The 27503-nt window shown below is 42.4% G+C and overlaps 1 protein-coding gene across 9 annotated transcripts in view; it reads right to left on the bottom strand.

Moving 5' to 3' along the window:
- EVL (Enah/Vasp-like) overlaps positions 1 to 27503 on the bottom strand; it is a 152674-nt gene that overhangs the window by 98616 nt on the left and 26555 nt on the right. The gene's annotated exons all lie outside the window — the stretch shown is intronic.

Raw genomic sequence — 27503 nt, 5'->3', positions numbered from 1 at the left:
GGAATGTCTTTATGGTAAGAACAGAATTATGTGGACCATAGTACAGATGAAACCGTGTCACCGGGGAAAATAATTTCAGATGTACTTCTCTCACAAGTAATAGCCACTAACTTTTCTAGGGGAAAGAAATGTTGAGAATATTTTTTTAAATGCTAGTTTAAGAGAAAATAGAACATTGGTTTTAGGGAATAATTTTTCAAATGCTTGTAATGATGCGATGTTCTTCTGATTCAAAGTTCACAAAGATAACCCCAGGCCAGAGAAGGTGGAGACTAACATATTGATTTCATTGAAGCAGACAGAGTATGCACCAGTTGGAAAGCTGGCCTTACCCTTTCCCTTCTTCGAGTCAATAGCAGAATGGCATAATAAGAAAGCACTTTTTAAAATATCCACTGTGGTTGATACAGCTGAAAATAAGTTCTGAAACAGCTCTGATGACAAAGAGAGTGATAGAAAGTAGCCCTTACAATATATAATGAGTTACTTAAGATATATTAATCCTATAATGATGTACTGCAATTCTTAAATTAGAAACAAGCAGGAAAGAAACACTCAAAGGCCCATAATAAGACACACAATTATGTTTGTGTTCCTTCATCTTGGTGTTGGTAGGTACTGCTGCAGTGCGCTCCTTATTGTAAGAGGATGGTTTGTCTTTTAGCCCAAGCCAGCAGCGGTGGCACATTCTGCTTTCAACAAATGGTCCTGAAAGACTGCTTTGCTTTTAAAAAGGAATATGAAAGGACTAGAGAAGGCCAAATGAGCTTGTCCTGAGCACGGCTTTGTAGTGAAAATTTGCCCTCTGATTCCACTGAGATGCTATGGTTGAACCTCCTCCAGTGTCATCCTCCACAGAACGGTCTCACTTCCAGGGCTCAATAATCTTACTTTCTATGTCCAGAGCCAGGTGCAGCATGAAACCCAATGCATTATTCAGCTACCAGATTTCACTGCAGATTTGGCAGTTTGTTAAGGTACAAACGTTATTCAGCTCACATTATTGCTTAGGAATCATTTGCCTATTCATAGCACATCATTTACATTTTCTGGAGTTTTCCAGCAAGGTTATTCTACGCATGGTAGATATAAACAGTGCTATAGTAGATATAAACACATATTGAAAAGTCATCAGTTCTTGTTTTATTTTTGCAGATCGGAGGGTGCATTTCAGGACAGCATTAAAGAGATGTGCAATTTTTTATCCCTTGTAGTAGTCTCAAACAAAGTGTGAATAACCATTCTTTAAATCTAATGGCAAACTCTATCCAGCAACGAAGACATCTCTCCTGCATGAGGCACTTCTGAGGATTTTGCAAGATATCCCCAACCATGTCTTTTCTGTATCCAGCTCTTCTTCTCTGATATCCTTTTGCCCACTTCATACATTCATTTTGCATCCACCTCACACACCCACACCAAATTCAGTGTCTCAACCTGCACCTCAATCATATTACAGTCAACAGAAAGGCTCTCCCACTCTCCCAAACCAAGGGATGATGGTAGTTTTCATCAAGCTAAATTTAAGTAGAAATTTTAGATATAAAGCAACAAACAAAACATCCAGAAAGAAAAACACAGTAGTGCAGCATCATTGTGAGATGTGAAGACCAGCCCTAAACTGCAAAAAACTATTATTGTAGAGGTCATGAGCCGTTTTTACCAAGGAGAAAGCAAAATTTACACAATGCTACAAAAAAATCCAGCTCCTCCTGTGAAAGCTTAAGTCTTTTAATATATGCTGTCCTCTCTGTGTGGGCTCCTCTGCCACTCTGTGTATGGGTCTGTCACTGCCTCAAATACCATCAGAGCATCCCATCCTTCTAATGGAGCAGGAACTCTACCACCAGCAATCTTCCAAGGTATGAAATCTTTCCAAGTGCCTGATGCCCTTCTGGAGCTTTTCTTTGCAGCTGACTAGAGTGAAAACAACTTCTGCACACACAGCCTCAGTTTTTCAATTTTGTTTAATTTAAACTGGGACCAGCCCACAACACTCTGGTAGCGTTTTCCAGAAACAGGGAAGAGAACAGAGAAGAGAATCATCCCCCCTCTCCCAAATGCACCCTCATCCATCAAACAGGACTCCTTGCTGTTGACACGTCTCAGAGACACAGTATGGGAATGCTTTCAATTATTTGCCTCTTGGCTGATGTGCTACAGTCGTTGCTTGGGAAAAGCAGGTAAAGAAGCATGGGAGGAAACGTTGTTTGTGGTAGTTCTTGGCACGTTTGTTTTACTGATTGTTGGTTTTTTGTTTTGTTTTGTTTTAATGAGTCTCTTTTGTCTTGCTGTCAGCTCCAAAGCGAGTCTGCCTGCACAGAAAGCTCAAACTTTCCATTGCACAGAGACATGAGACTACACCACCCAAGACTAAACGCTACATGTGGTTATTTCCGGGTGGTGATGCCAGAAAACTCACCCAAAGCCTGCAAAGGTGAGCAGCAAAGCCAGAATCAGATAACACAGTTCCTCCTCTGCTCATTCTTTTCAATCAAACCACTACATCTGTAGGAAACCTCACCCCAAGCCCTAGACAGCTACATATGGCAGAAGAAGGGAAAAAGAAGAATAAAAGTACTAACAGCAGACAACTACGATGTCTGAACTTCTACTATCTGCATGCTGTAATTCCTAACAAGGCTCCCCCACAAAAAGAAAAGCCTTTTTAATGATGCTGAGGATTAAACCCCAGTCAAACCTGACACAAATAAAAGTTTATTCAGAAACTCTGATTTACTTCTTGGGGATTAATGCCACTTGAAAGCAGAACAAACCATCACACTACAATAAACAAGCATAAAGAGAAATCAGCACATAATGGTGATTTATTTCTCTTACAGAAAAATTGAACTACTATGGATGAACAAAATGAAAACCATCATTTTTGGCTATAGCAAACCTCTTATTTCAAATTAATCCACTAAGTAAGCATTGTGTTGCAATTTGGGATACTTAAAAAACTTTCTAATAAAAGCAAAGGCTACTTTCATAGGGGCACTGAAGAGTGTCATTTCACAACCCCTGCAGAAGCCGCCTTGAGTCTGCGCTGCAGATCCCTGTCCTGGCCAACTCTCTTCTCTGGAAGTGAGAAATTCATGCAGAGGTGCAGCAAGCTGGGGTGCACTGCCTGGGGCACCACCTCCCTCCCCACTGCCCAGTCTCCTTCCGAGCCCACATCCATTTCCAAGTGGGCCCGCAGGTTGTTCTTGCAAAAGCAATAAGTACACAGGTAGATTTGTATCACTGATATTCATTATGATTTAAATTGGTAAGATGAATTAATATAGGGTTCCCTGCACTATCTCCACTTTGGTTTGCATTTGTGGTTTTTTAAGATGTTTTCCTAAAGGAAACTCTTACTGGTTAGAAGAAACTTGGTGCTTACTCATGTGATCATGAGAATACATTATTCAGTATCAAAACACAATAAGCAATTACACAGACTAACCATACTTTTATTCAGAATTTTAATTTTTACATTAACTCAGGCAAAAAATTAATTATGTACATTTCGCATTTCATAGACTTTTTTTTTGGTTTTGATTTGCCAGACTGTGTAGTGATGGAAATTGGAATTCTAATTGACAGTAAGAATAAGTTTACATAACTGCCTAAGTTCCATATAAATATTAACTTTAAAAATATTACAAAATAAATATAAAATATCCTCTGCCATAATACTGAGCTGACAGACTTTAAGCTTGGTCTCCTCCACAGCTTTAGCGCTAGCAGATTACACTTTTATTCATAATTCCATTCATAATTAGAATATGGAGGGGGAGAGAAAGTAAACCCAAAAACTTCATGCTCATTCTATTCAGTCTCCAAATTTTGAATTTACATTATTCAGCTGGTGCAGGAGAACTAACAGGAGTGAATGCAGTCCCCTCCATACCTCTACAGGAAGAGGCTACAGTGGTTTAACACCACTTTCTGACTTCCACCTTTTCTATAAGGAGACATTCTTTGTAACTTCAAGAGCCAGCATGAAGAACTGACCAAAATATTCTTAAATGAAAGTAGATTTCAACAATTCTTTTTTAGAGATATAAAACAAGCAAAGAAAAACCTTCATCCAGCCAAGCAATGAGCTGTGGTACACACTGACAAAGGTTCTAAAAAATATAAATTACAGTTATATATTACCTTTTGTATATTTGTGGCTTATCAAACATAAAACCCAACCCCAAAATCCTTCTGCTAGGCTGCCTTCTTGCATTGGTCCTCCACCCTGGGTGAATTTCCATATTACTTAGTTTTAATAATAGCACATGTTTGATAATAGCTTTCTTTCTTGGTTCAGAATGAGACCTATATATTAATTCATTTCCATAATTCACAATTAACAAAGGTACTGATTTCCAATTTTGTTCATGATTTTCTACCTCATGCTGCTTCTAATAAAGTAGAACCTTCTCCCAGTCTCTGAAGCTGCTTGGCCATGCTTTGACAAGTAGCTAAAAAATGTATCTCAACATCTACAACAAGACTTCAAGGAGAAATCTCTCACACCTCCCATGTTTTCCAAAAAGTGTTCAGAATAATGATCACATAATCAGATCCACTGAAGGCAGAAAATAATCTAATAATGGCTTTCTTGGTCTCCAATTTTCCCAACACCTGTTTTTCCTGCTGTGTTTCATATTTCAAACTCCTTTTTAAATAAAGAATGCTGCTGTTTGTTTAAAGTCCTCATTTTAACCAAGCCTGCTGATATGCCATTAATAATACCCCACTAACAGAGACACCATGATAAATACAAATAATTACAAATACACTATTCGAGATCAATTTTTATCTCCAGCTAACTCCATTACCTTCTCTATTTGTTTCATATTTAAATGCCTTCTTTAACTGCCTGCTCATTTTTTATCCATTTATAATAAATCCTGAGAATAAAGAATTACTTTTTTTATTTCTTAACTCGATCAATGTTAGACAGGTGATACCCTCCTGACTCTGCAGGTTCTCAAGACATCCTTCAGGCAGCAAAACACTTGATGGGCACGCAGGATTGTGCAGGCACCACCAGTGCCTGAAATAACTCTAATGGGCCCTTCAATAGAATGTAGATGGAGTTTCACCCTCACCACCAGAAGGCAAATACTCAGCTAGTGCATGCAGTGCAGGAATGAGACCTGCAAATGTGCTGCTCCAGGGTCTTGTGCTTCTCAAGCTCTTCCTAAGTTCATGTGCAGCCCAGCATCACAGGATCACTCTTGCAGTGCCATCCCAACACCTCTCCTATACAACTTGCTGGTGCCAGCTGATGTGCTACAGAAGTTCACCTTCTTCCCGCAAGTTTTCCCACCAGCCTTTTGCAAAACCAAAGGCAGCATTTGCTTTCTGGAATATCTAAGGGGCAGGAAGGCAAAACTGTTCAGCAACAGGACTGGCACGTTTGTAGGTCTGCTCTCTGTGGCAGGAGGGAGAAGATCAGGAAAAGACAGCTGTGGAAAGATGCAGCATGAGGGGGCTGGACAAATTGCTGAGAGATAGAAATGAAGGGGACGTTGCTTGTTAGAAAGAAAACAAGCGGGGGTTTTTTGGTTTTGTGTTAATGCAGTTGTCCTGGGTCAAATCCAGTGGAGGTTGGCGAGCTTCCACTAGCTAAGCAGCAGCCCACTGCATATTCCACTTGGGGGTTGTTGTCTCATTTCTAAAGGCCTTGAAGACACCTGCTAGAGCTCTCTGCTGTCATGGCCAAACATTGCGTACAACCAAAAATATGCTTTGTTTATTTAAACAGAACTTCAACAGACTGTAGGGGCTTGTGGACCGATGTCAGCAGCAGTGAATCTGTTTACCCAGAAAACAGGTGCAATGGAAGCAAGGGCTCTGCCCTCCCTCAGCACGTAGCATGGTGCTGGCAGCAGAAGGAAAGGGAAAACCCTACAGGATAAGAGAGGGCAGGTCTGAAGGATCAATAAGGCCAAGGGGGAGATATTTCAACCTCCCTGCCCCACCTCCATTTTACCCCAGAGGACAAGATCCCATATTCACTCCTGACTGTGAGATAAGATGGTGCCCTTTAGTATTAAGATCCTGCTAAGCGATATGTTTTTAGGAGATTTTCCAGTGCAGTAGTCTCCTTCTCATAATAATAATGGTGGTCTAGTGGTTAGAGTGCAGGACTCACACCGCTGCGACCCGGGTTCAATTCCCGGCCCCCTGGGCAGCTGGAGCTCGTCAGCCTTGTATGGCAATCCAGCTACGTCCTGGGGACCTCACTGCCACTGTCCAAGCTTTGCTCGGCCCCGGCAGATGAACCTCAGGATTAAAGGGTGGGCTCAGTTCAGCGCACGCTGTGTCTCACCTAAAAAATCCACTGCGCAGGCTCGAAGGGTTTATGACCTTTCCCAAATCTTCGCTTGCGAAGACTGGCCATTATTATTATTAGTCTCCTTCTGGACCATGTCCCAGCATTTTTCCTGCTCCATGGCCCCACACTCCAGCTTCGCTGGATGACTGGTCACAGATCAGCTGCAACTGTGGGATCTCAAGCTGTGAGAAGCCCTGCAAGACAGCTCTGTAGGCATGTGAGATGCAGCACAGCTGCAGGGAAGTGTGAAATGGGTGTCCAAAGCATGAGTCACTTGTTCCCCATGTAGGCTGCACACAAGGGGACAGGCCACTCTTGTTTCTTCTCTTTAACCACTACATTCACTCGCTGCACTTTGGAGCTAGCTACCTTTTCCACATGCAGGCAGCACACCTTGCTCTGACATAACCCATATGCTGTCAGACAGATGAGGAAGGAGCAAGAAGTCTCATCTTGCAAAGCAGATTTTGTGACTTAGGTTCATTCCTCCAGTACAAGCATTTGGACAGAAACACAAGCCCAGAGACTCCAAGTCTGGTCCTTTTTAGACAAAAAGGCAAGGAAACCCTAGGAGCAAGGTGCTATGGGCTCGAAGATCAGAGCAAGAGTTTCAGGAAGAAAGAACAGAGGCTGTGTGTCCTCACAACTCCAAATATAATACACATAGGACTCTAAAACACATTAGCACAAATATGAATAGATGTTTAAATAGACTGTTGTCATCTAGTGCATCTCACAAATCTAATCAGAAGTAACTAATATGGCAAAATGGCATCAGATGCAATGGCATCACATGTAGCATTTAATAGTCAATTTGCAAAGGCTATCAGTTTCTTTCTTCCTTTTCGGATGCGTTTCTTTGATGTTTCACATCAGTTTCTGCTCCTGTCTCAGTCCATAATCACTTCAGTTTGTGACCTCACAAACACCTCTGTCTGTCTCCCATTCCCCCTTTCCTCTCACCTACCACAGCAACAAACTCTCCAAGGTGTTGGTTTACTCACAGTGTTGGACTGTGGCAGATGCACATCTCTGAAAGCAAACACAAAATACCACCAACTATCTGGATATACAAGTGTGCCTACCCAACCTCTATCACCAAACCTCAGCAGTAGTGAACTTCACCAGACTGGATTCCTGAAGCAGGACTCCAGATTAGCAAAACAGTCCAACAGAGGCATAACTTTGTAAATTAGCTAAATGCAGTTTGATAAAGAACTGAAGACATGTTTAACTCCAAACTTATCAAAAAGCTTTGAAGCCCACGCTTTGAAAAGAAGTACGCACACAACTTCTCTGTTAAACTGGGGTCCACGTCCTGATCTGAACCCAACTTTTCTCACCTAGCGTCAAATTCATGGAGGTCAACTGATCAGCTAGAGAGCAAGACTATCAGGCTTAGATCTCCTGCTTCCCAGGAGCAAAGGAGTTAGATTCATTAGTGAGAGGTGCTCAAATACCAATCTAACAGATGCAGAACACACTAGTAGTACCAATCACTTTTAAGCAAGAAGACACACGGGAAATGTCAGACACAAACTTGGATGCATATAAAGCCAAGGATGCAGCACAAAGCCTGATGAAGCCAGTGGGTCTGAGAGCAGTCTTAGAACCCAAAATTTAGGTACCTTGAAAAAAAACCAACAAACAGGATGTATTTGTGATGCATGACTGAATACAGCTAAAGGGAACCGCTTTTCCTAATTATATTTATCAAGAGAATTTTTTTGATTTAAACACTTGCATAGCTGTAACAATGTTATCTAATTTTGGCAGAGGAGAACAGAGTAGACTGACTAAAATTAGGTTTGCAAACATGCACTAGGAGACACAAGGCTTCACATGACTCATCTACTTCTCTACTAGCAGCCTTCCTGATACACTAATGGAGGGATCCTCAACAAGGATGACAATTTTCTCAATAAAGGCAGAAGATTTAAAGTAATCATGTTATGAGCAATGAGAAGATATTGCATTCGCCCTGAGGTAGCACATTCATTTTCAAGACATCTAGCAATAGAAAACCTCTTATCTGGAGAAGGTACTTTTAAATATTTTCCTGGAAAGGCAGTTAAATCTGAATGAATCTGTTAAAGCCTATATATCCTCACCTCCTAACACAGGTCAGCTTTGCTGGGAAGTCACATTATAAAACTGTGTGACACAGAGATATACATGTAACTTTGTCCAGGAGGGTCAATCCAAAAGAAAAACACTTAAGTAGGAGCTGTTTCCAAAAGAAGAGTGTCACAACTTCAGCAGGTTTACACTCCAGGAGTCTCAATATCCCCATTTTGGAGACAGTGCATCTGTTTTGCCCAGAGTCACCCCAGTTTTAGCATAAGCCTAGGAAGAAACCCCAGGTCTCCTCAGGCCCTGCTCCCAATCCACCCATCACATTCCACCATCTTCTTTCTGAAATCCAGCCTGACTCCAGGTCTCTATAACAGGTGTGGGAATCAGAATAAATCTGACAATATTCTGCACTAAAATGGTGAAGTTCCTGAGTTCAATGCTTTTTCCCCACCACACTACCTTCATCCTTCCAGCTCAGAGAGCTCCTACATTCCATACATACCTCATGCTCTCTAAAGGCTGGGCCAAGACACAACACTGTAAGAACAAGGCTCTTCTTATCAGTGCCTCCAAGACCATGCAAGCAGCCAGCAAGGTTACAGTACTCTGAGACACAGGGGGCTCTCTGTGATGATGCATTCTAGAAAATGTAAGCAGTTAATCAAAACAACACTGGGTGACGCACTTTGGTACGGGAAAGACAAATTGTTTCACTGACAAGGCTGGCAGAAGGACAAACACTGCGCCTCTCCTGCAAACAAGGAGTGTGACTTCAAGTTCTGTGCATACAAGTCAGTTAAAATTTATCGTGGCACTAATAAAGCTGTGATCATGCCAATGCAGACACTAGGTTCAGCTTAGCTGACTGCTCTCTGTCCAGATGAGTTTCATAGTCTCTGCATAACTCCACGCTGCCAGGGAGCATCAAAAACAGCCTGATACACCAGCAACTACATCCCCACTGACAGCTGCATAGGGTCTTACTAGCACTTTAAGTCAATGACAGATAGCTGATGGGGAGGGAAGGTAGGCAGAAATTACAGCCCTGGGGCTAAAACTGGTGAACTAAAAGTTGTATGGGCTCAGGGAGGGATAAAAAATGATCTGCATCAAGGGAAGAAGCCTTGAAGACTCACACAGAGGAGGCCATGGAAGAGGGCAGAGTGGTTTTCTGCTTTCAGTCCTAGGCTAAGCTTTTCATGCCATTTACCTACCTAGCTTCTATTTCTGTCTAGGCTCCTGGGGCCTTATTCCAGTAATGGCTTCAAATTGGGCAGCCAGGAGAGGGAATGGGAAAATACCCACAACTTCTCTTTTGTACTCTACTGCCACAGGGTCAGCTACTCTGGTCCCCTAGTCCCCCCTTCTCCCATAGGCTCTTGGGTGTCTTCTGTGGGGAATTCTCACCTCAGGAACCAGGTAATACCAGGCAAATGGTGTTTGAATGGACAGGGCAGGCTACAAACAGCTCCTGATGCTAGTGGCTGCAGAACAGAACAGGAATGTGTAAAGCAGGGGCACTGTGATAAGGAAGAAAGTTACTATTTAACTGATTTAATTGGCGCAGTTGAAGGCACCATGCCTCATTTTATTATTATAGGAATATTCACATCTTATTCTCTCTCCTACCTCATACCCAGAAACATAATGGCACCAACATCTGACTGACTGGGAATTGCTCCATTTTCTCTGGAAGCAAAAAGTCAAGGAACTTTGTATTTTTTAGAAATGAAAACTGAGATTAAACTTGACATTTAGAAGCTTCCAAAACTGGCAGGCCCTAGGGCCAGGGACTTTGCAATCCCAAGAGGACAGCTGTGCAAATGCAAAGAAATGAAGTGCAAGGAAATTGCATAAGTTGACCTCTCCTGCTGCAGCGGGGAGAGAAAGCCCAACACTTCCATGCTTCACTGGGCAGGCATTCATGAAGATGAGTAAAATATTATGATCAAAAGCTGTCTCCACAAGGAAACTCACTGAGGCAGCTGATCTACATCCCAGCTTAAAAATTCAACTCTACTGGTCCCTGTAGAGAAGCAGGACCCCAACACAAGCATGCTACCTTCAGCTTTCTTTTCTTATATGACTTCACAACACTTCTTATGTTTGTAGATGAATGAAGGCTCTTTGCATAACCACCGTCATTTCACTTGCAGACTTAGGCAGCAATCTTGCAGAGGGGAATTGAGCCCAGCAAGCCAGTGAATGCATCTTTTCTTTCTTAAGGAACTGCAACACAGCATTTTTCTGCCAGAAAGAAGGCTCTGTTGTTCAGCACCTTTCAGACACATGCTTCCAGAAGAAAAATATCTGCCACTATAATTAAGCGTAGGGTGCTTAACTAAATATTTCTTTTGTCAGCCATTCATTTTAAAATGAGAGTTTATTGCCACATTATGCCATTTCAATATTGGATTGCCCTCAACCAGAACATCTGTGTACTTAACCAGCTGCTTTAAACAACTGCCTCCTTTAAAACTAAGTCAAAGAGATTATGTGTTTTATTATAGTCGAATTTCACTATGAAGTTCATTCTCTCATGTACCATAGTTGGCAAGAAGAGAATTATCAATTCATTTTCAAATTAAACAAAACACTAAAAAACAAACCACTCCTACTAAAGGCACAGCAACTACCACCTGATAACTGTGATACAGATGTTAGCACAGAAACATTTAAAATTATTTACATATTCTTCTGCTTAATATTTGCTAAGACATTGGAAGCATGCCCCTGGAAACACACAAATTCAGTCACTGCAGCTGAGAGAGCAAGGGAAGAAGAGATCAGCTCCTGGGACACATGATTTGTAGCCTTTAGTTCAACATAGGCTTGGCTGGTGTAACTATTGGCTCCAGATATTCACATGCACTTTTCAACACACGGCAGTATTGCTCAGAGTAGTGAGATGCAAAAACTTACTCAGGTGTAAGAATGGATATGGGATTTCTTGTCCCAGAGCTCAGCTTCTAAAACAAAAAGTTATCAGTTATCTCTGTGACAAAGAATTTAAAATGTAAACTGCATGAAATGGGCCCATCTGCCCAAGTTTTCAGAAAGCATGAACCATGCTTAAGCTCCATGCTTAAGCTGTTTGCTTTCATTATTACCTGCTGTTTCACTGGTTAATGAATTATAAGCCAGACCCAGTGCAGGAGTAAAGTAGTACTGCATGGAGAAAATCCCCAGCTACCTACACAAAACAGAACAATTTGAGACTTTGACAAGATGACGTAAACAGGAGCACAGAGATTATTTTCTTGAAGGGAATTTCCTTTCTAGTATTTGCAAACTACTGCATCAGTGGAACCAGGCTGGTCTAGGATGACATTTAAAACAAAACACTCCAGAAAAACAAGTGGTTTCAGGAAAATGTCAGCTATCCCAGCCTCATTAACTAATCGATTAAAAGCATAAAGACAATAACACCCAACTGAGATGACAAAAGTTACGCTGCCAGTGTAATGGATAGACAAGAAGAAGCTCAGATACACTTTAATGTATGCACTTCTGTGTTTCAAGTGTTTACTACATCAGGAACCTTCTGAAATCCCCTGCAATTCTCTCCATGACTTCTCTAGCATCCCAATGGGCAGAGAGGTAGATCATGAAGGAAGCTATTTTCATTCTTCCTCATTCTGATAGGTTTTACTACCCAGGAATAGGTAGCTCTTTGGACTTTTATACATATCTTTCCTGTGGAAAGCTTCACAACACCTAAATACAGACATTTCTGTGGTTTAGGTGTTATTACACGTACATTATAGAGCCAGAGCACAACAAAATGCCAGCAAACCAGAAGGCACATCATACAACTTAACAGACAGAGAAGGCTTCTATAAATAGTCTGTATGAATACATGTGGGCGCACAATATCAGTTGGGATAAATTAATTTGAGGATACTAATGAAGTAGTGCCTTTCACCCCTGTGAAAGTAGTCTTCGGATTGCTGTGTAACCATCACAGGCACTGCATTTGAAATATATTTCAAGGAGAATTTGAAGTAAACTGAAAGAACATGAGCATCCCAGGGGATAAAGTAAGAATCAGGATAACAATGAACACAACCACTAAATGTTCCCTACAAGAGGGCAGTAGGTGATCCTTGGAAGAGGTGCAATCAGCTGTGGGAAACAGCCCAAGTATCACTGAAGCCATTCTCTATTTTTCTGCTTTTACCCCAGTCAGAAGCCAAGTTCTCTCTTGACTAACACCACACTTTATAGGGAAGCTTGTTTATTCCACTTCCTGAAATAAAAGGATGCATTCAAGCAATAAGCCGAATTCAAAGCTGTGGTCTTGCCCAAGTCATTGAGACAGTACCTGAGCCATTCCCATGTTTGTACTCTAAAACAAATTGAATTTAACGGACATTAAAACACAGGGGCCAGGAGCTGAGGTAAAGAAGACAAATGAAAGTGCCACATGCAAAACCCCACCATAAAAGAGCTAAACTCCTGTAAGCCACAATTTGAGCCAGAGGATATATTGGAGCTGCTTATGCTCTTCTGAGTTGTGCTCCACCTCGCCCAGTCCAGACAATCTCTGTCAGTTCTTCACTTGGACTCCCTTAAAATCAGAAGAAATAAAAGTGTTTCTAGAGCATGCTTCATTTACTCCTAAAGTAGGTGGCTAAAACAGGTCAGATGAATCACAGCAGCAGCAGTTTTTTCTCTCCATTGATTACACAAGGAGCCTACAGAGACCAGGAGGGATGTAGACAGTCAGAGTTAGGAGAAATGAAGCCCAACACAGACATCTGCACAACTGCATTCACAGCACTACTCATCCTCTCATGGTTTGAAAGTGGGGCTAATTTCCACTGCGGAAAAAAGAAAAAAGTAGAAGACAATCTGATTTCTGAAGAGTGATCTTGAATCTGAATTCACAACAAGGCAAGGTCTCTCTTTCTGCTTCAAGCACTTAAGACTATGGGTTTAAAGAGCCTGAGTCATGATGCCTATTCCCAGCTCTACATCTAATCTGGAATCTGACCTTTGGCATGTTGTTTAACCTCATTTTTCTTACTAACAGCAAACTAGGGATAAATTATAACAATTCTGCAAGAATGCTGTCATTATTGATGACTGATCTTTAAAGTGTTCTGGATTTTCTGTGCTCCTCACCAAAACAGTGATACTATTAACTATTATATGAACGCTTGCATGATTACCATTACAAAGAGAATATTTATCTGATATTTACCTTTAAAACAGCTGACATTAATTTTCACGTGCTTTTCTTTGCATAGTCCTTCTCAGTCATATTTCTGTGGCTATTTGGGATTTGTATCGTCTGACCTGACACTTTTCAAGTTTAGCATGTTCCCTTTTCCTGTTGCCTGTTATAATCGTGTACTAACGAAAAAAGAATTCTTTGCTTTCTGCCTAAATATGACTATATATAGTTAGTCATATATGTATGCAAAAGCCCACACATTCTGCCATTAAGTGTAGCTGACAAATAGATTTTAATTGCAGTAGTGTAAACAAACCTAAAGTCATTTGCCAAATCTAATGGACAAATATGAATAATTCCTGTCTAGAAGGCACACTTGAATCACTGTACAATAACTTGGACTAGAAATTAAAATGAAGTGTCATTGTCTCCATCCTCTATTCTCACAGCCCCACCAGGGAAAGTTCAAGGAAAGTGCTCACATAATACAAACACTTTTATTTTAATCTGAAAATGGTTTTCATTTACAGAACAATGTAGAAATAAACACACAAAAGTAAACAGATATGTAAGTATGCATATGAATATATACACACATGTCATGTTTCAGAGGGAAGGCATCCTTGGACAAGAGAGACTCATGAAGCAGCGCCTGGATCTCACTCATCAGTGCCACTCTCACAATTTGGGACACCCCGTACCTCCATTCTCTAACAGATGAGTAAGTAACCTCCCTTTTCTTTCACATTTATGGATGAAAACATCTCTGCTCATTTTGATTATTGTCAAATAGTACCTTTACCCGGGAAAAGCCACAGGATTGATCCTGCCCAGCACTTTGCGTAGAGCAAAGAAGGGGAGTTCCCGCAGCCTGCAGGCAGCTGAGGCACCCCACTGACACGCGCTGCTGGCTGGATAATGCCATGTTGAGGGGGAGGAGACAACAAGGAAAACCTCCGGAGGAGGGTGTGTGCTGGCAGACAAGTGCAGCCACACTCATGGTGTGGAGGACACGCACTGCAGCGAAAGCAGCCTGCAGACAGCAACAGAGACCAGCTTCTCACCAGCCTTTCGACGCGACCTTCTCCCTGTCCCCACAAAGCTGGGAATCACATCACCGGTCTGCAGCCCCTATGTCATAAAATCACAGAATATGCCAAGTTGGAAGGGACACACAAGGATCACTGAGTCCAATTCTTAGCCCTTCACAAGACCATCCCCAAGAGTCACACCATGTGCCTGAGAGTATCATCCAAACATTTCTTGAACTCTGTCAGGCTTGATACTGTGACCACTTCTCTGGGGAGCCTGTTCCAGTGCCCAACCACCCTCTGGGGGAAGAACCTTTCTCTAATATCCAGCTTAAACCTCCCTGGACACAACTTCAGGCCATTCCTTTGGGTTCTGTCACTGGTCACCACAGAGAAGAGATCAGTGCCTGCCTCTCCTCTTCCCCTCACAAGGAAGTTGTAACTGCAATAAGGTCTCCCCTCAGTCTTCTCTTCTCCAGGATTAACAGACCAAGTGACCTCAGCTGCTCCTCAAACAACTTCCTCTCAAGGCTCTTCACTATCTTTATTGCCCTCCTTTGGACACTCTCTAATGGCTTAATATCTTTCTCATATCGTGGTGCCCAGAACTGCACACAATGTTCAAGGTGAGGCCGCCCCAGTGCAGAGCAGAGTGAGACAATCCCCTCCCTCACCCAGCCTGGTGATGCTTTGCCTGATGCCCCCTAGGACATGGCTGGCTCTCCTGGCTGCCAGGGCACTGCTCACTCACATTCAACTTGCCTTTGATCAAAACACCCAGGTCCCTTTCCATGGCACTGCTCTCCAGCATCTCATTCCCCAATCTGTTGAACATCTGGGGTTGCTCCACCCCACATGCAGAATCTGGCACTTTCCCTTGTTGCACTCCATATTCGTTTAAATGGAGCCGCCCTGTCCCCTGAGACTGCAGCCCTGGCCCAGGGCTGCCCTCAGTGAGGAGCAGGCAGAGCCCCTGGCAGGTACATTGCTGCACTGCTCACAGCCTGGGGTGCTGTGCCCCGTGTATGCAGGCACACATGTACCACGCCTGACAGCATCTGCACTAAATCTAAGCGTTAAAGACAAATCCTCAGCTCTCTGGCACAACCGTCAGATTTGGCCCCTCTCAAATTTACAGAGATTTTTTACTCAAAACTAGAGTATGCATGCTAAACACCAACCAGGAAAAACTAGTTGACCCCTCCAGCCCATGTTCCTGGATAGATGGCTTCCAGTGACACACATTTCTAGGGGCTGCAGCAAGCACTGGTGTGAGAGGCTGCAATTCCAGCCAATTCAGTGCACCTGCACTGCCCCACTTGCTCACCAGCTCTGTCCTCGCTTGCCTCATCTTGCTTGAACATCGAAGTAAAACTCAAACTGACAAGCAACACCTGTTTCCACAGCTATTTTCCACACCCAGCTACATCTAATCCTTGCTTCATTGCCTTCTTTAAAGTTTAATAATGGTTTCAGTGAGCAGTCTTAGTCAAGTTTCTGACTTTTTTACTTAATGCTTCCATGGCTGAGCTCAGACATCTGAAGGAATCTAGGTTTAAGTAATCTTCTCAACACAGAAAGCCCTGAAAATATGCTTTCTGCTCGTCATCATCTTAAACCACAAGTGCAAAGCTGCAGTATGGTGTGCATTTTTCCACTGCAGCAACACAGTGGTAGGGTTTTGCTTCCCTTGCATTGGATTTTCTCAATAGCTCCTCTCCCAGATGGACTCAATATAAATCGGGTTGTATGTCTCAAAATGCATTCTTAAAATTCAAGTTTCTATTCACGGTACCCACCATAAGACCTTTTAAAATACTGAGAAACAACTAAAAGACCTGATTGAGTTTACAGATTAGTTGTTTTAATTTAAACATATGTAATTTACAAGCATGCAATCTGACTATAAAGATTTTAAAACCTCAGAGGTCTTGGGAAAGGACCAGAAACTTTAATTTGGTGAAGCAGCTGAGTGCTGTACTTGGATTACAACACACACCGGGGAAAGTGGTGGGGAAAGTCCCAAGAAGTAAAATTGCAGCAGGTTCTCCGAGCTTGGTGGGACCCCAAAGGCAGCAACCCCTGTGTGTGGCAGCAAGGCAGTGGCTGCCCAGCTCCTGCCTGAGCCCTGAGCTGAGGCTGCCATCCTCAGCATTGCCTGGCCAGCCAGCCAGACCTCAGATACTTCAGACAGAATAAACCAAAAAAAGCGAAGCAAAATACATTCCAGACCTCAGGAGCCAAACTGTGCATCTACAGGGAAAACTGGTCCCTATTTGACCCCTTGCTTTCCCCTCACCCACACACACAAGAGCAGCCAGCTGAAATCCCCAGTATTTGGCAAACAAGGTTATCCTGATGCAGACTCAGAGCCATGCAAGTGTGCCTGGAGCTCAGAAGGAACGTGGGAAGCTGCAAGGACTGAGCTCACACCCCCACCCAATGATTGTGTACTTTCAGGCACAGATGTGATTTTCTTCTGGAGGAAGAAAACTGTACCTGAAAGGAGCAGAACTGCAGTGGGAGCTGAGGTGATGCCAAGTTCACTGTGTCCCCTCCGAACAACCCCTCTGCTTCGTAAGCCTCTGTGCTAGGAAATCACATTGTATTTCAGAATTGATTTCCTCTCACCTCAACCTTCAAAACTAGGATATTGTTACATCATGGTCAGCAGTGTCAAGATCTTCCTCAACAAATCAGACTGTTTTCATGTCAAATTACCTAGAAACCTTACATGGGCTATACCCTGTGGGTGCTTCATTTTCACCTTCCTCTGTAATAGCACGTTTTCTTTCTTCTCCTTTTCACACTTCACTTTTATAAATCATTTAAATAAATGCCTATCTTTGTTTAATGAGCTTGTGCTGTCTGAGTGAGCTTTGAAAATATCATTAGTTATACAGAGTAGCTAAAAATTGCTATAGGGGAGCTATTGAAATGAATACATTACCTCCTATTAGTACTAATAATCTTGCCTAGCAAGCCAGTACAGTCTTTGAAGTGTCATCCTCAAGCTTTGAGAGCCATCCTTTTCCAAAGGTGGTGATAGGTTTTTCCCTATCCTTTACATTACTAGTACCTAGAAGTCATAAATCCTTTGCTGTTCCTCTTGCAACAGAAATGTCCCAATACAGGACCAGTCCATACAGCACACCTACATTTGACTCAACAGACTGCCTTACTTGCTTTAAAGCACAGTGAAGCTTGGGCTGCATTCTCTATTTTTAAAGGACAAACAGTGATGGTGCAATTATCTGGCTTAACTGGGACATGCATTTATTTATGCCCAAGCACTACAGTAGTAATGTGTGACCTAAGGCACAGGCTCTAGGCAAGAACCTCTTTCTCTGGTGACAGAATCACAAGCAAAATGCATTTCATTTGCTCTAACAGCATCCTTCTGGGTTACAAGTGAATTTTTTCTTGACTTTATCCCTCGTGTATATGCTTTGACCACCATCACCTACCTACATTGCTTTGTCAATTCCTAACACGTACTGATACATCTTACTGTTGACCCACAGGAAATATTGTAGCCTGCCAGTTTTAGTGTGTTCCTGTGGAAGATGTCTTCACCTATTAGTTTGTTTTCCTTTAACTTGATGCAACTGATGCACTGAAAAATCATATATGTAAGAAAATAGCAGCTTCTACAATGCTAGAGTCAAAATGCCTGCTCCCTCCATTCTGCCATACGCACAGACAAGTTTAGAATCACATTTTCCACATTCTTTAGCACTGAAAAGCAAACATAAACTTTCAAATAATTCAAGTATTCCATGTCTATGTGAGCCTTTAAAGACAAAGGCAAATTTTCTACATAAATAGCATCCAGCTGGTCCTCCTCCCTGGACTAATCAGAGCAGATACATCATCTTGTGAAAATGTGAACCATGTAAAATGAATTTTTCTTGATTTTTGAAATATGGTTCTTATATTTCCATTCCCCAATTAAAACAAGAATGTGACTTTGATCTCAAATAATTTGCAATGGATGTCAAAAAGAGTCTTATCTGTTACTTTCATTTTAATGCCACTTTATAAGAAACAGGCCCTTGCCAAACAGCAGCCAAGATGTGATGGCCAGGCAGAACAGTGTTAACTACATGAAAGGGCATCAAAAAGTGAGGTCTCATCAAGCAAAGACAATCTGTGGAGGTCAGGTCGGCAGGAATAGTTCTTTTATTAGACAATTCTTAGAGTCAGAGGAAAGGACAAGCTTTCTGATGCAAACCCCTCCTTTGGTCTGGGAAAAAAGTTTCAATCATCTTTTTCCCTAAATTTTTACTTTTTTCTCCTTTTATTTCCTTTAAGCCTGGCTTTTCCCCACTTTCCTTCCCTCCCATGGACAAATTTAATGGGAAACTAGTCTGAGGCTTTACACCACTGCTAACAATTTATACTTAAATGAAAAGAAGAGCAGAGGTTTTACTTCAGAGATTTATCTTTCTTCTGGGTGGCTTTCATATTTTCCTAATTTCTTTGTTTGAAAGTTTCATTGCAGATCTGTAAAGGGTTGTGTAACCATAATCTTCCCTGGTTTTGCAAGTTATAGAAGTGGGTTTAATAAAATACATTCCCTCTCCCTTCAAACACTGTCTCATTTATATCCCTAGATCGTGATCACTACAACAGCACTAGGATAGATATTTTATGGAAATACATTAGTATCCCTAAAGACAGCACAATCTCTCATGCTCTGTAGCTAAATGCCTAAGACAATCCGGATTTAAAACCAACTCTGTATGACTGCAAGAACAGTTTTTCATCCCAAGTAATCCAGAATCAGACAAAGCAGAATTCCAGTTTAAGCCTTCCCACCCTGAACCAACAAGGGGACACCACACTGCTGACCCATCCACAATAAAACAATCGTACTAAAACAGAGTATCAAAGTGTGTATTTTCACCAAAGAAGAATGGAATAGCTTTATCCACATTCAGTTTCAGATTCAAACGCTCAACTCTACATCTGTGAAACAGAGCCATCATCCTCGAGCCCAGCCCAGCAACCTTCACTGGGCCGTTATCCCCCGAATTTCACGGCACTTTGCAACATCAGCTCCATCTGCTTCATGCATCTTTTGCTTGGGAAAGTTTTCCTCTACATTTCTCTCACCCAGGTCACTTCCTTTCTTCTTCAGAGTTCATCTTTGCTTTCCTTGCCCCTAGACAGAAAGAAATATGCTGTTTCCCAGACTCTTCAATCTTCTCACCCTTCCCTATGCTAGCTGCAACAAGGAAGAATGAAGTGTCAGCTTTCTCTACCTGATTTTAAAAGGTAATACTGCAAACATCTAATGGACATTTTTTCTTCTCATAACCTTACCTAAGCCATGTTATTGTCTAGCAGGAGGAGTCAATGGTTTCTAAAGGAGACAGACCCAGCCTGCTGTGCTGTCCAAAGCATGAACTAAACCCATGTTCTCTCAGTGTGGCATGAAGAAACTCCCCATCTTCTGATCAGCAAATAATCTGAAACTATAGATATCACCTTAAAGGGAAGAAACTTTAAACATTTGACTTTAATTCTGTGTAATCTCATGCACCAACACAGCAGTACATTAATATGAACAAACTTCAACATTTGTTTTGAACTTGGACTTTTCATCTATCCTGTCACCTCCTTTTTATTTTCCCATGTATGTGCTTTAACAAACTTTCATGAAGCTTTGTATGAGCCACTTAAATCATGAGGTTTTCAACCTCTTTTTACATTCAGCTGATCTAAAACACAGAAGTTTGTATGATCCCAATCTCAGATAAGTGAACGGACACACCTTATGCAGAAAGTCTCCAAGGACAAATGGCACCAGGCTTTCAGAAATCCTACAGCTGAAGGAGGGTTTGAGATACAGATCTGGGCACAGGCTCTTGTGTAGGAATGGCAGGAAGCAACTTTCCCTAGCTTCTGCCTGTCCTTGCACAAAATCTCAAAGGGAAAGTAAAAGGCTAATTCCTTAAAAGAACAGAATCTGAGTTCCTCAGATGAAAAGTGATTCTAATAACGAAGCATCACCTTTTGTGTCAGTGTTTTTTCCCCCCATAAGCACCACATCTTATCCACCTTTAGCTGATGAACATACAGCTTCTGAGGATAGTGTTTGTGCAGTCAGCTTTTCCCAGCAGCAGATGCTGGGAGGTCCTACCCTTCCTCCTGTGTACAGAGAGGCACGAGTCACCTCATCCAGCTCTGTACTGCTGATTCCTGCAGTAATCAAACCAGCTCCCAGGAGAACAAGGTCAGGAGTCCACACCAACTCATGCTAGAATAAGGAGAAAAAAGTGTTTTCCTCTTAAAAAGCAAGGATGACCTTTAAGGATTAAAATGTATCATAGGAAGAAGCCCATTTATCCAGTATCTACCATAGGAATAGCGGAAATAAGAAGACCAGCAATTTGATCCATTTGGCCTTGTTGCACAAGAAAAGGCAAGAGGGAAGTTGGACATTCACACTGTCATGTAGCTGAAATTAAGGGCAGGGACAGTGATCTCTGGAAGACAGCAGGATAGTAAAATCAAGCATCCACCCCTACAAACCTGGAACTGCAGGTAAGAAGCAGTAGGTAGCAGCTGTTTTCCATGGAAGTTCAGCTAAAGTGCTTCAAATCTTTATAGACTTTACACTAAGGCTTAGAAAATGCACAGGACTGAGAATTACTTGCTCTAATGGATGCTCATAGGTGGATTTAAAAATTATCACAAATTCTCTTCTTTAAAGAAACCATCTGTACTCGTGTTTGTTTTCATTTTAAAGACTGACATCAATTTCCATGTGTCTTGATAACTACCTTCAGTTCTGAAAAGTGTGTCTGGATCCTCATTAAACAACAGCAGCCACATTTTGTTTGTGAATATTACTACAAGGTTGGTTAAAAAAAGGAGAGGGGGACAAACATGTTTTGGAGATGAGAGAGACAGTTAAAAAAAGGGAGGAGGGGATGGAGGTGATAAACATGTTTTAGAGATGAGAGAGACAACACAAGAATGCTAAAACAGGTTACCATGCCCAGAAGACAAAGGGAACAAAGAGGAAATTCCTTGGATTTGGAAATTAACTACACTGCAGTAGATCTCAGGTAACTGAACCAAGCCTTTGGCACCAGTAAGACTGCTGCTCTGCAGGGTGTACAGTTTGACCTGAGAAAACATGGGAACACTCCATACTTCCACAGACAGCCCCATGTTTCACCCACTAAATACACACATCACAGACAATTTATACTGATTTTAATGTGACTGGAAATTACCTCCTAACATAGATAGTGAAGCTCTTCCAATCCAATGAATATCCCGGGAAAAACCTCCTTCTTTCATATTTATATTTGGAAATTATACACCCAGGCATCAGAATATTTTCCCCTTAAAATCTGGCCAAACCTGACTCCACCATCTCTCACAAAGGATCTGTAGCTATTTTCCTCTTCAGGAGAAATATTACAACATAGCCACTATGAGAATAGTAAGTGCTTATCTTCATTCCCAGCAACAGCATTCTCACATTACTTCCTTAGAAGCATTTCTCTCCTCTTCAAATGTCTCTGTGCTAAACCACTGAAATATGTGGCAACTGCAGTGTCAGTTGCACAGGGAAAAATATGTCAGCAAAAACATTTGATTCAATCTGCTGTTTAAGGAAGCAACATTTCCTCAGGGTGTATGCCTTGTGTGGATAAATAACAACTGTCCAAAATCCAAGGATCTAAAATCAATTTCCAATATCAAAGGGCAGATTTGAGGCAACCACCTTCAGCAAAAGAAAAATGCAGAACTAGTTCCTTTTCCTCCTTTTTTAATTTAGTGCAAGTTTGTTTCAGGGGGAAAAAAAAATAAAATTTAGCCTCTCAGTCACAAAATGGTGAACTCTTAAGTGAAGAATGATGCAAAGGATATTGCAGATCTTAAGAGGAACCATAACTTGCCCCTCAGGCACATGCATTTTCTCTGATGAGATTCATCATATGGAATATTCACATTTGCAAAGTGAACAACCAGACTTGCCAATTCCTGCAGATAATCCAAAACTTCTGTCTCAACAATGTATTTTTATCAAGTTTCGTGTTCTGCTCTGAGGCTCCCAGCATAAGAAGGATATCAGCCTGTTGGAGTGAGTCCAGAGGAGGTCCATGAGGATGATCCAAGGGCTGGAGTACTTCTCCTAGGAAGACAAGCTGAGAGAGTTGGGATTGTTCAGCCTGGAGAGGAGAAGGCTCCAGGGAGACCTTATAGCACCTTCCAGTACCCAAAGGGGCTAAAAGAGAGATGGAGGGGGAATTCTTACATGGGCATGTAGTGATAGGCCAAGGGGGAATGGCTTCAGACTGAAAGAAGGCAGGTTTAGATTAGATATCAGGAAGAAATTCTTTACTGTGAGGGTGGTGAGGCAGTGGAACAGACTGCCCAAAGAAGCTGTGGGTGCCCCATCCCTGGAAGTGTTTAAGGAAAGGTTGGATGGGGTTTTGAACAACCTGGTCTAGTGGAAGGTGTTCTTGCCCAGGGTGGGCAGGTTGGAACTAGACGATCTTTAAGGTCCCTTCCAGCCCAAACCATTCCATGATTTTATGAATTTGCCTGTATCCATGCAAGGACAAAAGGGAGGAATACAGCCAGCCAGTTTGCTGGTGGACATAGTCTATTGAAGAGAAAATGCTGAGCAAGCAGAGACTTGGCAGGCCTGCAGCTTCCAGGTTCCCACATTTGTGGTAATTTATTAAGCACCTACAGGATATTTTGAACACGAGAATACAATCGGTGAGTTTAGCAATGAAGGTTAGAAGGGATGGAGATCCTGCAACTCATTATGGTTTGCCAATAAAACTGTCCTTGGGTTTTCTCCATTTGAAACTTGTTTTTTCCCTTTCACTTTCGCATCTTTTGATCTCGGAACAATTACTTCCAAAATTTTTTCTCCTCTTGTCAGAAAAGACTAACTGAGCTATTTGATATATTTTTTGCTAGCTGCTCCATCTACCCTGTAAGGTCAGAGTCACCAACCTGCAACAACAATTTGTTCCATTTCTCCGCAGTGCTGCAATACCAATACACCTCTACACAAAAGCTACACTCCTATAGAAACTGGAACAGTCTTTTGGCAACTCTCTTGATGCTTCTTACTCATCAATATGATCATATTTCTTGTAGCAAAGAACAACAATCCTTTTCTGTTGTTATAGTGTCATAGAATGGTTTGGGTTGGAAGGGACCTTAAAGATCATCTAGTTCTAACCTCACTGCCATGGGCAGGGACACCTTTCATGTTCTTGGGATTGCCCCGACCCAGGTGCAGGACATTGCACTTGGCCTTGTTGAACTTCATGAGGTTCACATGGGCCCATCTCTCAAGCCTGTCAAGGTCCCTTCTCTCCAGTGTGTCAACTGCACCACAAAGCTTGGTGTCATCAGCAAACTTGTTGAGGGTGCACTCAGTCCCACTCTCTATGTTGCCAATAAATATGTGCCAGTCCCCTGAGGAACACTCCACACCACTCACCACTGGTCTCCTCTTCGACTTTGAGCTGTTGACCACAGCTTTGAGTGTCACCATCCAGCCAATTTCTTATCCCTCAAGTGGTCCATCTGTCAAATCCATGCCTCTCCAGTTTAGAGTCTAGGATGTTGTGCAGGACAGCGTCAAAGCTTTCACACAAATCCAGGTAGATGGCATCAGTTACTCTTCCCTTATCCACCAATGCTGTAACCTCATTGCAGAAGGCCATCATATTTTCCGGGGATGATTTGCCCTTAGTGAAACCATATCTGCTGTCACATCACCTACAGCTTCCTGAAGTTGCTCGTCTATTCAAACTGCAGTTTGAATAGACTTCTGAAAAAACTTCTGAAAAATAGGATTATTTAAGAGACCTCCTTAGGAAGACAGCAGGAAAAGCCACAGGAGACAGGCCTGCCTCCCTTCGGAGCACCAGCGTTTAGTCCCTTTGATAAATCATCTTACTGTTTCTTGGGAAAGGGGGAAGGAAAAGCCACCTGCCATTTACAATAATGTCTGCCTTTACAAAATGATCATGCTTGTCCTTTATACTATTTTCTAATAAATACACCACCTACCCTAGAGGTACCTAAAATGTCAGCAGTGAAATCACAGAATCACAGAATATCTCAAGTTGGAAAGGAACCACAAGTATCATCAAGTCTAGTTCCCTGCTCCTAACAGAACTACCTAAAACTAAACCATATGACTGAGAACATTGTCCAGGCACTCCTTGAACTCTGACACGTTTGGTTCTATGAGCACTTCCCTGAGAAACCTGTTCCAGTGGCCCATCACCCTCTCAGTGAAGAACTTTTTCCTAATGTCCAATTTGAACCTCCCCTGATGCAGGTTCATTTCATTGGATCCCACTGTTGGTCACCAGAGAGCAGAATGCTACAGTCAAAGTCAGAGCAGGTGTTTGATAGGCAACTGCTGCCAGCATTGATTTTTGTAGAATCATATCAAAACCAGAATTCTTCACTAATTTGGGCTATTCAGTTTTTCATTTTGCAGCAATGAAGTTAGAGGCTTAGATGTCATAATCCCTGGGGGCTGATCCAGTTGTGCAGCTAAACTCAGTCATGACACGCTTATAGGTATGGTAAACTCAATGCCTGCATCTGCTCAAAGACACAGGGGACCACCTGCTCCCAGGAGACTCCACCTGATGTTGCTGCTGCTTTGGGGATCAGCAGGTGAGAGGTTCCACATGCACCACGGTACCCAAATGCTTCATGTTCATTCTGAACTTTGCTTTCTATTCATGGGTGGGTTTCATTTCCTCTCTTCATAGCCAGCTCGCTTTGAGAGACTCATTTTGCTTCCTGTAGCATTCTCAGTTTTGCTCGGTGGATGGGGGAAGAGAAGCTGCAGTTAAAAATACTGCGATGCCGTGGTGGGCGGTGTAGCAGAAATAGACAGACACCGGCTCACTGCGAAGAATACCAAGTAACATCCCAGAAAGATAAAGGCATGGCAACAAAGGAAAAGAAGATGCATTTGTGTACTGCCACTAGAGAGCTAAATCTGGGCTGAAGACACCAAATGAGGAGTAGTGCTCGCGGCCAAGCGCACCATCCTCCCGATGGCTTCACATGCAAAGTCATCTTACCACAGCACGGTCAGCAGGAGAGCATAAAAGCACAGCTGACAAACAATCTCACCTCCAATTATAAACCAAATGTACATGAGCTTTGGGGTTTTATGAAGATGGTGCAGAAAATCAGCAACAAAATGGGCCCAACCAGTATCACACGGAAACCAGAAGCCCATTTGGACTGGGAAGGGGCTTAGCTCCATTAACTCCTGCTTCACAAGCAAAGTTTTTCAGGAGATAGTAGGTTCTTCCCAAGAGGAAGATAAACGAAGCTTGACCAATATAAGGAACTATGAGATTACTCAGTGGATTTACCCCCTATTTTCTCAGAGGTTTAAGTCTCTCTTCATCCAGCCATTAACCACGGGGGTAAGATTTCATCCCAAAGGGCTTTACAAACAAGTGTTTCACAAACACCACACCAGGGTCACTTACAGACCTTAAGTGAGACACTTCTGCAGAGAGGTCCAGCGGCTGCTTAACACCTCACAAAAATAACCTGGCACCACTTTGCCAGGGAAGTGAAGAAGGCTGCATCAAACTGAAATTGCTGGGGCAACTCGGGCAGCCAGACTGCAGGGATGCCTCTTGGCATGGGATCAGGGTGCCACAGCCCCCACCACCCACCTGGGGAGTCCTGCAGGTCTTTAAGGCCCAGTGTGGAGGCAGGAAAAAAAAAAAAAGCAGAGTAACACATACAGAAATGTCATACATAGGTCTGCATGAGCACTGGGCTCACCACTTCTCTAGACACTTGGGTACCCAAACCCTGTAGCTGCACTGGCAGATGCAAACAGCAACATGCAACGAACATCTGCTTCAGGTTAAGGTCAAAATGAGAGATAAGTCCAAGCCTGTGTTTTATGCACATGGAAGAGTGTGGGGCCACCATGGAGCAGGGGCCTGTAGGCCAGAGAAGAGTGCCCTCTGCTGCTACATCCACTTTGCTTCCAGGAGCCCACGGGAGGGAGACTTCCACCCCACTGCTCAACTAGACCCTTTTTTCCTTTTTATTTTGCAAGATATGTTCTGATCCCATCAAAATCTAAAATAGCCATGGGCATGAGAATAATCACACCATAACAAAAACCATCAACATGCAGATACAACCTTAACAAAACACCATGGAAATGCCCAATAAAATAAATGCCATTTAAATCCTTCTATACAGAAAACCCTGCCCTAACAGTGCAGAAAATTTAAAAGAAAATGTCTAGCTGTCTGCACATCAAATGTTAATGCTGTTTTCAAATCAAGTCTAAGAGAGGATGACAAGTAATTTAATAAGCCTAATGGGTGTGTAATCAGCATTTGACCATTCCTTCCATAAAAGTAGGTGTCTTCCTGGCCCAAGATGTCTAGGAAAGCCACTGAAAGACAGTTAAGGCTTTTAGAGCATAATTTTCAAAACACCCTTTTTTTTCTCATTCTCATTGAGAGTTTCACTCAATTAAGAATAGGACACAACCAACTGGTTGAAACACAAACAACTTGGTGGGCACAGTACGTGGCACAGTAAGTTTGGGGCCCATTTGCACCTTAATGTACTGCCAACACTGAGTAATGTCAAGATTCCAAGCATCTCCTGACAGCCCTATGACAACAGCAGTTACACAGCATTATCTGGTCTTCCAGTAAAATCTTTTCCCTCAGACAGCATCATACTGCACTTCACAACAGGAGAAATACACACAGTCAGCCTGCACCTCCCCAGCCCTCATGTCTGGAATCAGGGCATCTGGAGGGCAGTGGGTGTCCTGTACCTGCTTTTACTGCTTTTGATACCACTCACTTACACATAGAAC

Source organism: Pseudopipra pipra, chromosome 6 (assembly GCF_036250125.1).
Source record: "Pseudopipra pipra isolate bDixPip1 chromosome 6, bDixPip1.hap1, whole genome shotgun sequence".
Taxonomy (NCBI): Eukaryota; Metazoa; Chordata; class Aves; order Passeriformes; family Pipridae; genus Pseudopipra; species Pseudopipra pipra.
Note: the sequence above shows the minus strand (reverse complement) of the source record. Positions and strands in the feature narration are given on the sequence as shown.